The sequence below is a fragment of the Oxyura jamaicensis genome, chromosome 4 (assembly GCF_011077185.1).
Source record: "Oxyura jamaicensis isolate SHBP4307 breed ruddy duck chromosome 4, BPBGC_Ojam_1.0, whole genome shotgun sequence".
Taxonomy (NCBI): Eukaryota; Metazoa; Chordata; class Aves; order Anseriformes; family Anatidae; genus Oxyura; species Oxyura jamaicensis.
The window spans coordinates 89845300-89859276 of NC_048896.1; the positions used below are offsets into that span (position 1 = coordinate 89845300).

At 43.0% G+C, this 13977-nt stretch overlaps 1 long non-coding RNA gene across 1 annotated transcript; it reads left to right on the forward strand.

Moving 5' to 3' along the window:
- The first annotated feature begins 7153 nt into the window (after positions 1-7153).
- Positions 7154-13241, forward strand: LOC118165508. The gene is made up of 2 exons (XR_004750081.1): positions 7154-7774; positions 12859-13241. It is a non-coding gene; the product is annotated as an uncharacterized LOC118165508 (long non-coding RNA).
- Positions 13242-13977: the final 736 nt, after the last annotated feature.

The following is a 13977-nucleotide window of genomic DNA, read 5'->3' on the forward strand; positions in this document are numbered from 1 at the left end:
GATCTTAGGTACTTGCCAGAAAGATTCATTTTTAAGTACAGGGCATTTCGAGCTTTAAAATGTAAATTTTGAACCACTAGATCTGGTATGGGACAGTGTGGAGCCATGAGATGAATGGGATGACAGAATCTGATGCAGGGAGTGGAGAGCTTCTAGCAGAGCCCAAACCCTGTCTTGGGCACAGTGGCCAGAGCTGGCCAGTGTTTAGAGGCATTCCTAACACAATCCTAGAGTGGATCCCAACAAAAAAGACAAGTAGAGGTCAACACACTTCCCTACCCTGCCGTTCTTTGATGCTAGCCTCCCCCCCTCCATTCACCCACACAACCCCTTGATGTGAATGGGTCAACACTCACTCTCCATATGGGGCAGTGAGTGCTATTTTTAATTTTTGAAAGTTAAACCAGCTCTGAAGCTGGATTAGTGATGGCAGATCCCCCTAAACTATAGGCACGTAAACTGAGGGTGGACAGCTGCTGCGACGTTCCTGGATGGGAATCTAACCCTTAAACACACTAGATACACATACATGGCTTCTTGGCTGCCCCATTTATGCCCATCTGTTATGATGGCACAGTGCCTGCTTAGAAGTTGGTCAGATCTTTGCCCTTGGGTAATACACCAGGCAATGATGGATATATAAGGACACCCTGCAGACAGTGGCAAGAGATCTCTTCCCCAGGAAGTGCCTTCTCCTACTCTGCCTGAGTGATGCAGTTTGGTGCAGTGATGCCTCCTTGTGCTCCAGGCACACCTGTTTCATTACTGGTCCAGTAATAAGTAGGCAAGCTGAAGAGAAGAAAAGGAGAAAACTTCATGGAAAGTTCTGGCTGCCAACAATGAGCCAGGTTGTATTACAGAGCATTCCTGAAATACATGGGGACATCAACATGACAGTTCCACCCACTGCCACTGTACATAACGGGCAACAGGACCAGGGGACAAATCATATTTCAAAGGACTGCATACATCTGAGTCCAAGATACCACTTGTATATTTGCCTCAAGAAGAGAGGGATGTAACTCTTCCTGGTCTTCAGCAGAGTACATGATGCCCTTTCACAAGGGAGCATGATGATATGAATAACTATGTCAGGTGGAAAGCCAATGATTTTCTGGTGTTCTTTTAAGAAATGTGCGTTTCATTTTGCATCAAGTGGGAAAAAAACATTAAAGTTAATGTTAAGAATTTTATGTGCTTCTTTTTCCCCTCAACCCAATGATTTTGACTTGCAGAAGGAAAGACCTTGAGTCTGTAGGACAAGTAATGTTTGGTATGGTACAGAATAGGGCATGCAGTGATCTGCCTTTGTATTTGCAATAACACTTAGAGAACTCAGATGAGATTGAAGCCCTAGTCACTCTTCAGGACAGATTCTTTTCCTGGAATAATAAAATACTAGGTGGAAGAAGGCAAAAGAGAAGAATATTATCCTGTAGGTAACTATTGAGGATTGGATAAAATTACTTATTTGTGTTCACATAGGAAATTTTTGGAAAGTCCCTGTAAATGCCCAGCTCACAGGTTATAAGCTAAGTCCTAAGATAGAATTGCCTCAAGTGCCCTTGCAGTCATGCAGGTTGGTGACAGTGCCTCTTTTGCTGCCCTTCTCACAAAACATTTTCCACCACCTCAAGGTTCTACTTCAGGCTGATTTATTAAGACCAGCAGAAGCCTGAGGAAAACAAAACTGCTTTGATGCCACCTTGGAAGCTGATGTCAGGGGAAAGACCACCCAAGATCCAGGATCCCAACTCAAGAGAGCAGAAGCACTCTTGATTCAATGCATGGTACCAGTAAAGATGTGACAGTTCTCTCCCTTTCTTTACTCTCCTGGTAACTCTGCACCTATTTCTATACTGTCCCCAAAGCAGTGTGAGCGCTGGTGCCCAAATAAGCGCTGAAAGTCAGTGTGCCAATGCAAGTGCACTCCTAGTCCACCACCTCATGGACAGGCGGCTGGCAGCCCTTCAGAGACCATTCTCTCATGATGATGTATGTGTCCCCAGGGGTCGGTCTCAGAAGGGTATCTGAACCTCTAGATCCCACTGAAATCCTATAGCCTCCTTGTCCCTCGGGCCTCCATATAAACTGGGAATAGCAGGAAATCTCTAGCTTAAGAGAGTGCTATAAGAGAGATACTAATGTAATTACAGCCGTTTACTCATTTCAGGTGGATGGATTTCATGTATTACCCATGATGGCCCTTGTTATTGTCCAAATGTTATTGGTCCTTGTTATTGTCCAGCCTTCAGTATACGTATGTTTTGCTGAAAAATGCTGGCTCATATCCCATCTGTAACAGAGGGCCTTCCACTGACTGATACTTAGAGTGTGCTTTAAGACTTTGTGGTGAAATCTCTCCATTCAGACCCTGGGATGAGATAATGCTTTGACCAAGGAGAAAGTCCTCAGTTTTTGCACTACCGGCAGGGAGAAGTGCTTGGTTAGAACGGCCATCTCTTTGGGAGTGACCTGGTGCTGGGTGCTCGCCCACCGACCTCTGAGTCTGGCCCAGCCCCAGCAGTGAGGAGTGGACAATGCATGCAGTTTCTGACCGTAAGCCATTCCTCTCACTCTAATTAAGTCTGACAAGCCCAGTTTCTACTTTCACATTGAGCTCACATGGTCCCATATGAGAAAATTTTATTCCAGCTGCCATTGTATAATCAGAAGCATTATAGGTTTTATTCTTTTGTGCCAGACGGTGTTTTTTCCTTTAATTGGATCCATAAGAATGCCCTTACTTCTGAGATGAGACAGACTTTTGCCAAGACTAATATCTGCAGAGAGGAGTTAACCTCATTTATACCTTACCAAGTCATATTTTTAATCCAGCCAAAGGATTTTATCACTATGTTACTTGGATGATTGATATAGGGTTGAAGCCACCCAGATAACCTAATAAGTCTAAGATGCTAGTGGAATAAACTCTTCTTCCTAGAAGATATTCCTTCAGTTGTGTCTGCTGGCTGCATTTTGCATGATACCCACCCTAAAAGATACCCTACCAGTAGATGTGCACCTTGCTGGTGAAACAGCTAGAGTCTTGCACCTTGTACATAGTCTGAAAGAACAAATGTTAAAATTTTATCTGGACATGTGCAGGGTTAGGCTGGATACTTAGGTACCGAGAAAAACACCCCTAACATGGCCAGATTGTTCACAATAGACCTATCCCAGCTCTTCAGTCTTCCAGTGTCATTAGGCACAATAAATATTAATGCTGAGGACCCCTCCTTGCCTGTGATAGCACTTCTCCAGCTGTCTGGATCACTGTGAAACTCATACTGTGAGGTGAAAAACTAGTTCATTCACATTGCAGGTCTGGACACTTGAAGGTCCAAGTGCCAGTGCAAGTCATCTCCCTGGAGACTTCAGACACACACAGCAGCCAAGCCAGGGCTGGAAGATCTCAGTTTTACACTTAGTTGCACTGGGATTTAGTTAGGCATCCTATTCACTTTTTGTGGAGCAATGTCCAGAGCACAGATACATCTTTTTTTTTCAAAAGTAAACACCTCCTGCTCATTAAGTTATATTTCTGTTGGCAACTGAGGGCCTTTGACCTCTGTGAGCAGCGTGTTCTTTCCAGCAGTAAGTTTATATGTAGACTGGCCAGTTCATTACCACACAGAGGATCACTTCTTTGTTGAGAAAAGACAGTGCCTGCGCATGGCTAAAAGTGAAAGCAGAAGGGCAACTTGCCCTTTGCAGGCAGGAAGTCATGGAAGTGGGCTTCAGCTCTGAGTGAAGTCACTGAGCTGCTGCTCCTTAAGGTTGCATGAACCAGAAAAGGCACAACACAAAGCTGCAATGTGATGCTGCCAGGTAAGTGCTGGGGCTGGAATAACTCCTGAACCAAAGCTTCGCAGAAACAAAGTCTAAGGACTGCTAAAGTTTTATGAATCCTTTCTTAAAAATAAAAAATAAAATAAAAATACCCAAAAGATCTAGCAAAGCTTGGTGAACTAATGTAGGTTTGGGAAACTCTATCCTATAGAACCCTTGAATGTAACTACCCCAAAACTTCAGGCTGGGTCTAGGAATGATGCAGAAGGAAAGGGGAGTAACCACAGGGATATGTCCATGATGTCTGCCTTACACAATACCTTCCAGAAGAAAGGCCAAGATTTCTAACTTCTTGGATGTACTCACCCAAAAACTTGCCAAAGCTTTTTATTCTCTGTGCTGCTAACAGGAATAAGGTAATGGTAACGGGAGGTGAAATTCAATTAGGTGGAACAAAAGGAACCTTTTATGGATTTTCCATCATAAATCCTTTACACTGATTTTTTTTGGTGGGGGGAGATGGGGGCAATCATACTGTTTAAAGAAATGAGGCATAACATATAAACCAGTATTGGTGATTAAATAAACGTAAATCAGTACTTAGTGAAAAGTTGGTGCAAATGCAATCGCAGCACACTATGTCATTGTCCTCTTGCCAGGAAGACTGCTTAAAAATAATGGATAAAAAACTAGTCTTATTTAGGCATCATCTAGGCACGGATGCCAAATGGCATCTGGGATTTTAAATCACAGTCTATACGTAATGCATCTCAAGCCAGGGACCACTTCCATTCTTTAGACCCTTCGCACTTAAAATTTGTGCTGACTTACATCATACCTGTCCCAGTATGGTAAGGCATAAACGCATAAATCTGACATAAATCTGTGTATTTGTCCACGGATACTGAGGGGATTGATTTAGGTCCTACTTACAGTGGGAGGCTCAAGGAAGCTGTGTAGTGTAGCCACAGGCAGTGCAGGATGTGTAGAGGCTTTGGGGCTGATGGTATTGGACAGTTTTCTGTTCTCCCCTTGAATAGGTCCTTCATGGGATCAAGAAGATGAAACTGTTAACTCCCAAATCCTACAATCAAGTTTTACGTTCCTCCAGAGGCAATTACTCTCCTCAAGAAAACTTTGTCAAAGTCACAGACTCCATGCCATCTTCTAGTGCCCTCATGGTCTTAGAGGCCAAGAGTTTCCAGTCCACTACCAGTCAAAAAAATGGTTAATTACTCAGCACCTTTCACACAATAGGGTCTGCCCAGTCCCCTGGCACTTCAATAAGCCATATGAGCACTGGATCTGTTTCTTCAGATGATTGATCAGCCATAGCCATGGCTCCAAAGGACTGTGCAGGAGTGGTAGGGGAGGTTTTACAGGTGATGGAGGCATCAGCAATGGTGAAGGTGCCAGTGCCAGCTCCATCACCACTATCTGCTCCTCTGCAAGCCTTGAAGGGTCAGGTAGAACTAGAGTTTCCAGTAGTATCTCAGTGCCATTGGCACCTATCAAAACATTCAACAGTTTCAGCAGGAAACCAGAAGGCATTTGGAGCTCAGTGAGGAAAAGCCCTGATGAGTTTTTAATAATTCAAACTGGATCATTTGGTGAAGGCAAGTCTTAATGCCAGACACAGATTGCATGCATACATAATTCACCAGTACATGCATAGCACCTAAGGCCAGCAAGGATCATTCTGAGCAAGAGGAAATGGCTGGTGCCCTTAGCCCTCCAGCTACCCATGTCAGGTGGATATAACATTATATATATATTACAATAAATACATATATATATTTGCTATAACAACATAAAAGAGGTCATTCCAAAGCCAGAAGAGTGCATGGAACTCACTTCAGTTAACTGTGGTGTCCCATGTAAGCTGCATCTTGCATACCAATCCTTGGATGTAATAGCATCAGACTTCTCCCTGTTAAAGATGCAGTTTGCTGGAGATAGCCCGCAGTTCTCACCTGCTAACTGTCAGATCTAAGACCTGAGTCAAGAAGATCTGTGCTTTGAGTAGTACAAAACCTCCATAGAGTCAGTGCTACTGGGTCTATGAAGATGTCTACCAGGAAGGCCACTGCCTTGAGGATGCAGAGGAGGAAAAGCTCTCTATACTCTGCATGATAATCCCTATCTCCTTCAGGAGAAAAAAGAATAGGTTCCACACTAATTGTGTAGCTTCAATTTCTCTTCCCTGATCTTATCTCAATATTTAAAAGATGTTTAGATGTAGAGCATAGGGATATGGTTTAGTGGAGGACTTGTTAGCATTAGGTCAGAGGTTGGACTCAGTGATCTTGGAGGTCTCTTCCAACCTAGACTATTCTGTGATTCTGTGATCTGTCTTCTTGTAGGGTCAAAACCACCTATGCAGAGCAGTCTTTGTACATAAAAATAACGCATGTGCTTTATTACAGAAAATCAAACCCATGGCCACCAAAAGAAGGGAACTACATATTTAGCCTCTCCCCCAGGAGCCCACACCAGCCCAGGCCTTGGATGGAGAGGATGTGGCCACACCAGTTGCCCATCATCAGGCAGCATTTACTGGTCCTTCCCACAGACACAGACATGTTGGTCACACACACGCAAGATCTCAGAGAATAGCCCATGGCAGAAGTGTACAATTTAAAACCCAGACAGTTACATTCTTGGAAACATTTATCCCCAAGTCAAACCGAGAAAAATATATATTCAAAATACCAACAATAGGCACGATATTGCATCACTCTCCTACAGATCCAGGGTTGCAGAAGGGCAAAACACAGAAGGAGGCATGGGAAGGGTAGGATCCACAACTGACGCCCTAATAGCTACTCTGGGGGAGGCTTGAGGGTCCTTGGGTTCAAGCAGGAGATGCTACAGCCCTGCAAACAGAATGGTCCTAAGCCACCAACGTGTCACCCAGAAAGCTGCAAGGCTGATTTTGTACAAGATGCTGTCTTGCTCTGAGTGAAATCAGTGCCAAGGCTTCTCCTTACTCTGGCTGGATTAAAGGTTCACACAGACCTAAATTCAATCTTTCATCAGTGTGCCTACAATATTCATTGTCTACACAGCAGCAGGCCAGTGTTTGTGCACCAGTAGCGCTGTGAGCCTGTAACACAGTTGTGCGTCTGTACATTCACATATTTACAGATTTTACATGTGTAAATAATGTATTTTTAAGCATGATGATGGAAATGAGCTATGTATCTTTAAGAAGGTAGGGACTTCCTATGGAGAAATGATATTTTTAAATCTTTGAAAAGTGTGAACAACAGAGCGGTAGTTTTAATTAATGTTCTTTTTTTTTTTTCTTTTTTTTTCTTTTTTTTTTTTCAAGAGTCATTATTTGCAATTTCAAGAATAGAGATCTTCAAAAATATCAAATTCAACCTGTTCTTTAATCTGGCCTTTCTTTGAATCTCTCCTTTCTTTGTAGACATGTCCACTAGTCCTTAACCTGATTTATGTGATTGGTCAATTGTGAGTTAATGAAGGGGATAAAATGTTTTCTGGAATGCTGGGATAATCGACAAATAGCAATGACCAGTAACTGGACCACGGCCAAGACAGGAACTTAATCCCCTGAAGTCCAAGGGTATTGTGAAGTTGCACTGAAGTGGGAACTGAAAGAAACCAGTTACATCATTCCATTTGTTTCCTTAGATTGGGACAAATGCACTCACTCCAGTAAGCATATTTGAAGACTAATTATACAAGGAGAAAACAAGATAGGATGGAATTTCTCTACTTTGGGGCACGTGATTTCAAGTGTGGTTTAAGGGTTTAATCCTCTTCTTTTCTAGCAACTTTTTACTGTTTGATGCAGTCAGTATGGGTTATTTCTTCCAGAGGTCACACACTCTCGCCCCCTACCTCTGCTTTCCTTAATGATGCGGAGCAGCTCCCTAGCCCCCTGTCAAACATTTTGCCTGAATTCTCAGTGGCAACACAAGAGCTGAATGGTTCAGCTGCAAGGATTAAAGAGGTGGGTTTAAAATGTATGTATGTCCTTCTAGTGTAAAATTTAAATTAGAAAACAGAGACATTCTCTTGCTCTGCTTTGGATTTCTTGTAAAGGTCAGAATTCATCACTGCTAGAGTTCCAGTGGAGTTAAGCAGTTTTGTCAAGGATGAACTGGGGGCTATTCAGTGTAGACAAGGCTTCTCAGCCTGGATCCCTCTGGTTTCTAATGCACACCTCAAGAGATGTGGTGGGAGAGGATGGGTTTGGAGGATTTTCAGGTGGCTGGTACACAGTCATTGAATGTAAAAGTTAAAACTATGCACACGAGTCTTGGTCAATGCTCATGATTTCACATCTAGACAGGGACAAAAGTACAGCACCTGCGAGACTGCCAAGAAGTGAGTTATCACACCTTTGATGGAGGGAAAAAGGTGGGCTATGGGCAATGCACCAGTGATAGGGAGAGGAGTAGAGCACTCTTAAATATCCCCTCTGACTGTGGTAGGTACCACCAGCACCAAGATGCCTCCTAGCAGTAGAGGAATTACAACCCAATTTGCCTCATGCCTCCAATTTTGGTGAGCTAGACTCAGTTCCCAACATGTTACATGATATATGTGAGTACAAAGAGGTTCACCAACTCAGTCCTTGTCCTAAGGCTCTGCAACACCTCTCAGAAAGGCATTTTGGTGATACTGCAGGATGCCCCCTGTGCCCTGATCAACACCTAGATTCTCAGTAATGTTTTAATCCTCACATACACATCTTCCCAGATCTTAAACATTGCTGAAATGAAAACAAAACAAAACAAAAATCCAAACTGAAGTGCTAGAACTTTTCTTAATGGACTTTGAAGATAAAACCCTCCCATGTAAATCTGTGCTGCTTGGGCTCACTCTTCCTTCAATTAGTGGTTAATCTTTTTACCATTTAAAAGATATTTTTCCAACAAGAGGCCCCAGAGAGGCAATGTTGCACATGCAGGTGGATTGTGAATTCACCAGGGAGAGGGTTGAGGTTTATTTGCCTCATTTGCACCTCAGACAGTGGAGTCCTGATTTCACTGCTATGCCTAGTTTGTGTAATTGATGGGCAAATAATTGAGCAGCTTAAAATGGCTGGGAAGGCCCAGGAGAAGGTTCAAATGGAGCCTTTGCTTTTCTTACAAGAACTGTTGGGATCTGTAATGATGTGAGTTTTGAAGGGAGCAAAAGATGGTGTTTGCAGTAATGAGATTTCCAGGCCTGGAGGCCCATGGGGAATAATGAAGAAGAGAATGAAGTGAGACATGAAGAGTGAGGAGAGATTAATTAGTCACGAGAAACATCCTCTTGGTGCTCTTTAATAAGACAAAAACTCTCCAATTCGTGAGAACTGTGTTAATAGCCCATGGAGAGTCACTGGATGGGCCAGCACCGGGATCTCCACTAGAGAGTGGGCCCAGCTCTGGTGGAGTCCTGCTGCTCCTCTGCTGCTCAGACACCAACCTGAATTTTCAGACTCCCACGCTGCCTGGCCATGTCTCTGATGGAGTCATGTTCCTCTCCCACCTCCCCCTGACTCCTCCACACTAGTTTCTTTACACCACTAGGCCTGCTCTATGCATTGCTTCTGCAACTTCACCTCTTCAATAACATTTCAGCAAGCTAATTGCTGTCCTCCCATGAGCTGGCTGGGTAACTGTGTTAGCCAGGCAGCTGCATCTCTCTCATGTGTAGGAATTTGTTAATTAAAACAATTAGCTCATCCAGTTTGACCTTACCAGCTGAAGCTTCCTTTGCTGCTGATGAGCAGCACGTGTCAGTAGGCCGGGAGGTCTACACAGCAACGTGGAGCTCATCAGCAAAACAAGGGGTTGGGTGAGCAGATGAGCTCTGGTGGTACAAATTCCTTCCTGTCAAGAGTTCAGGATGGAGATGTAGGGGGAAAAAAGTAATCAGCAGCACAGAAAACATTGCTGGGTCCTGTTTATGACAAAATTCAGCAATAGGTGGCTTTGGATGACAAGGTCTTTCCAGAGAAAGATTGAAAAGATGATGCTGGCTGTGGGAGGTCTGGGAAGTTAAGGGAGAAGAGCCGATGTTTAGCTATAATTTGCTTGTGGTAACCAACCAACCAGCCAAAAAACTTAAAAGAATGACTGTGGAAATGTCTTGTGAAGTTGTTCTCATGAGGTTGGTGTCTGGTGTAGTAAGGATATCTGCCAATACATTGCATACATTCAGGAGAGCAGTGATCGCTGTGTTTCAGAGGTTTCAGATGAAGCTTTTGTTATTACTCACCTTTTCAACCCTCTGAACAAAAACAGATCTGATTAGGTTACAGCCCAAGGTGCTGAACCTCATCTCCGCACCTGTCAAGCAAAGAAAAGACTTGGAGGAAAGGTCTAGAATGGCATTATTATTCATTTACCCCAGTCCTTAATTGCCATATTCAGGTGTGGACATTAATCTGAACTGGGTTTAAGTCAGGATGACAACTGCTTTTAAGGACAATGGAATACAGCAGTCCAGCAACTAGTATCCACAATAGGTCAGCTCAAGGACTGATTCACCTCTCTCAGGTTTCTTAAAACCGTCCCATTTGAAACCTTCCTACACAGTCCATTCCACTGCTTGCCTACTCAATAAGTTATAATGCTTTCCTGCTGTTCAGCAAGTCCAATTCTTTTATTTGCCGATGATTTTTCCACCTTTCTCTTCTGTGGTTTGGACCTAGTGTGTCTGGAGCACCCCGTGCTTCAGTTGTAGTGCCTGGAGCTGGACAAAGCAGTCCACATGGCTTGGATACATCTCTCTCAGTTAAAACCATAAACTGGAACTGCCAAGTGCTGACTTTAGTAGCATGTCTATTAATAGTGACCGTTATCAGGAAAATGGGAAGAATGGCAGACAGATAGAGGGGGGAAAACAGTATCGAATTAGACATTTATCTGAAAATATGCTCCAACTTAACCACAAAATATAGTCCGATAACCTACAGAGTTATGGTTATGTGGGTGATAAGCTTCCCCTTAATTTTTGCACAGGAAACTATGTTTCAGATTAACTTTTCAGAAGGGATAACAGAAGTGATTTACTCCTACAAGCACAAAACCCCACACTAGTGTGTTTATGCATCACCATGGGCAAAGTGCCTTCTAGGCACTGAAGATTGATCTCTTCTCCAAGCATTGTGCAAATCAAAGGTTGTTTTTGTTGCCTACTGGAGTATAGCAGCTCTGATTATTAAATTTGTAACAAAATCTCAGGTAACATAAATATTTAGATACAACAGTCCAGAGGGATTAAACAAATACAGAGCCAAACTCTTGCAGGATTTCCCATGTTTTTATTCATCTTGCACGTTTTAGAGATAGGAAAACCAAACTGTGTAGGACTGTGATTGTTCTCAAAGACTAAACACCTATACATATGGGACTAAATTCTCTGGAAGGATTTAAGGATCAATATTAGACTCTGTTCCTAAATCCTAATTATTTAATTCCTGAAGATGATGGTTCCCAAAACCCAGCACTCTGAGCAAGGCTCTGCCTAGTACCAGCCCTTCTGTAAGAAAAAAAAAAAAAAAAAAAAAAAAAAAAAAAGCTGAATGGCAGAAATTTCACATGGGATTAACAACTGGAGGTATTTTTCTTAAATCTAAGCACTAGATCAAGCCAGCCATTCCTCTCCCTTCCCTCAGAAGCTCTAGAGATGGGGTATCCTTTGCAGAGTTCTCCTGCTCCAACCATTATCCTACACATCTTTGACAGGAGAGACACACCACTTCCTGCACTGGGGATTATTTTACAAGTTGGGCCATTGGTCTTTCAAGTGTAAAGGTTTTTTATGCAGAAGGGCTTTGCTGTGATGGGGACAGTGCAAGGAGAGGGGACAGGCTTTCTCCAGTAGCCTGTGGGGCTCTGGCATGATTTTCCTTTCCATGGTCTGAAGAAAACCTAAAGGTCAGTTCAGAGTGGGAAGAGACAGCTTGATGTGGTGAGCCACTGGGCTTGTACACAATGAACCCTATTTGCGATGGAAAAACTTCAGTTCTAGCTCTAGAAACACGCTAGCACCAGGGGACAGCCCGAGTTATAATCAAATCTGTTTGTGTTATTGGTCCTTTGGCCTTCCTAAGCTGAGGCAAGCTACATTTGATTTCTTTGGCATCATCCAGCATGTGCACTGCCAGCATGTTGCCCTCAGTGCTGTATGTAAGCCCAACTGGCCACTTCAGTGACCTCTTGTTCCTTCTATACGTGGAACATATTTTGAAGATTTTATAACTCCTTAAATAAGGTTTCTTTTATTCTCATCTGAATGCCCCATTAACTTGGTTTTGGGTCCTGTCCCAGTCTCCAGAATACCTGATGCTTTATAGTTTGTATATACCAGACTGCTTGCTGCTCCAGGGTGTGACAGAAGGTGTCTGGGTCACACAGTTCTCCCTTTAGATGTCAGATTGCTTAATCCATTTTCCCATCATCACTTTAAAAAATAAGTAAATGAAGCACAAGCATCTTTCCTTCTGCATTCTCACTGCAAAAGCTGCCTGTTAACTCATTTGTTTTTTCTTTTTGGCTAGCAAAAGCAAAAAGTTCCCCTTGCTGTTCAGTTCAGCTTATCTAGCCCAGGTAAAGGAACAGATTTTGCAACAAGAAAGCTCAGCGTGGGTCATTTCAGCACACATTCAAGGGGCTGATGATTGAGGCATAGGACTATTGAGATGAGGATCTCCCAAGCAGAGAAGGAAACTGGCACAAGAAACACCACATTTCCCAGAAACTGATTTGTCAGGAGGCAACCTGCTTGCAGGACCATTGGAGAGGGAATAATCTCCAGATGTAACACTAAAAAAAAAACTTTTCAACTTGCCATAATCTCTCTCTCTCTCGTATTATTTTTTTTTTTCAGATGAATAATTTATTTTGATTCTAAAGCACCTTTGGTTTGAAATTTCAGTGCACTAAATGTTGCAAAAGTTTTTTTTGTTATCATTAGATATCAGAACTGGAACAAATTGCTCCCATATGCTTCAGATTAAAGATTTCAGTTGAATCAATCTGAAACTGGGGGGGGGGAGTATGGGGTGTAGAGTTTTACTTGTTCTATTTATTACAGGAAGGGAAGAAAAGAAAAAGCCCTGAAATGTCTCACAGGGATGAGACATTGGAATGAATTTTCTACTCACTTGTGGAGGCCAACTCCTCCAGGCAGAGCTGCTCTCACAGCAACACAGCCCTGGTGAAGGTTCTGTCTTACACCAACAGATGGAGAGAAAATGCTCCCATCTCAAGTACACACTGGTCACGGACAGCAAAATGAAAAATGGAGGCAGATTAGGCCAAAGTGGTCGCTGCTTTCTCTCGTTCTCAACTCAGCTTCCTCCTCTTTCTCCATATTAACCTGTTTCATTGTACATCTCCTGCTTAGTATTAAGGAAGCAAGCTGTGCAGTTATATTAAATGATAGCAATTGACCCCAAACTTCCCCTGCTTTTTAAACTCTCGTGGTTGCTTTTGACTTCTCTGTCCCTCCCATTTATTCCTTGATCTTCACCCTTGAAAAGGCCTCTCAAATCCTGAAACAGCCCCTTGTATCTCCCTTGCCTGCAGATTTTCCAGCTGAAGCATCCCAGACTACAGCACACTGGCTATCTTTTAGAAAAGTCTTCCAGCAGGAAGCTTCAAGTGTTTCCCCCTGCTCTCCCCCCTCTTCTTCTCACCTTCTCACCCCATTTTTTTATTATTATTATTTTTTTATTTTTCTTTACAGTTTGAACTCTGGGCTGTATCATCTCTGCAGCCAGTAAATTATCCAGGATTTCAGTACAAATGTGTTCAGCAGCATGTGGGCTCCTATAAATTTCTTTTCTGTGCTCTACTGCCTCTCTCCTCCACAGCAGTTGGGAGAAAACAGTACTTTCAGCAGGAAAAAAAAAAAAAAAAAAAAAAAAAAAAGCAACATGAGGATCCCCAGCTCCCTCAAAGGTCTTCTTCTCCTGCAATGATGGGAAAGGCTGGTGGGAGCCCGTGTACAGCAGAGCCATGCTACAAATTAAATACTGGGGATGAGTGAACTGTGGAGAGGTTTGGGAGCAGGTCAGAGAAGGCTCTGCAAATCTGGCTGCATTTATGAAGGTTATTATTATTTTTTTCATATATCATGTAGAAAGATCTCAGTGCCCCCCTCCACTGGTGGGAAGAGCTGGTGATGGGGTCACGGAACGGCTGGGAAGGG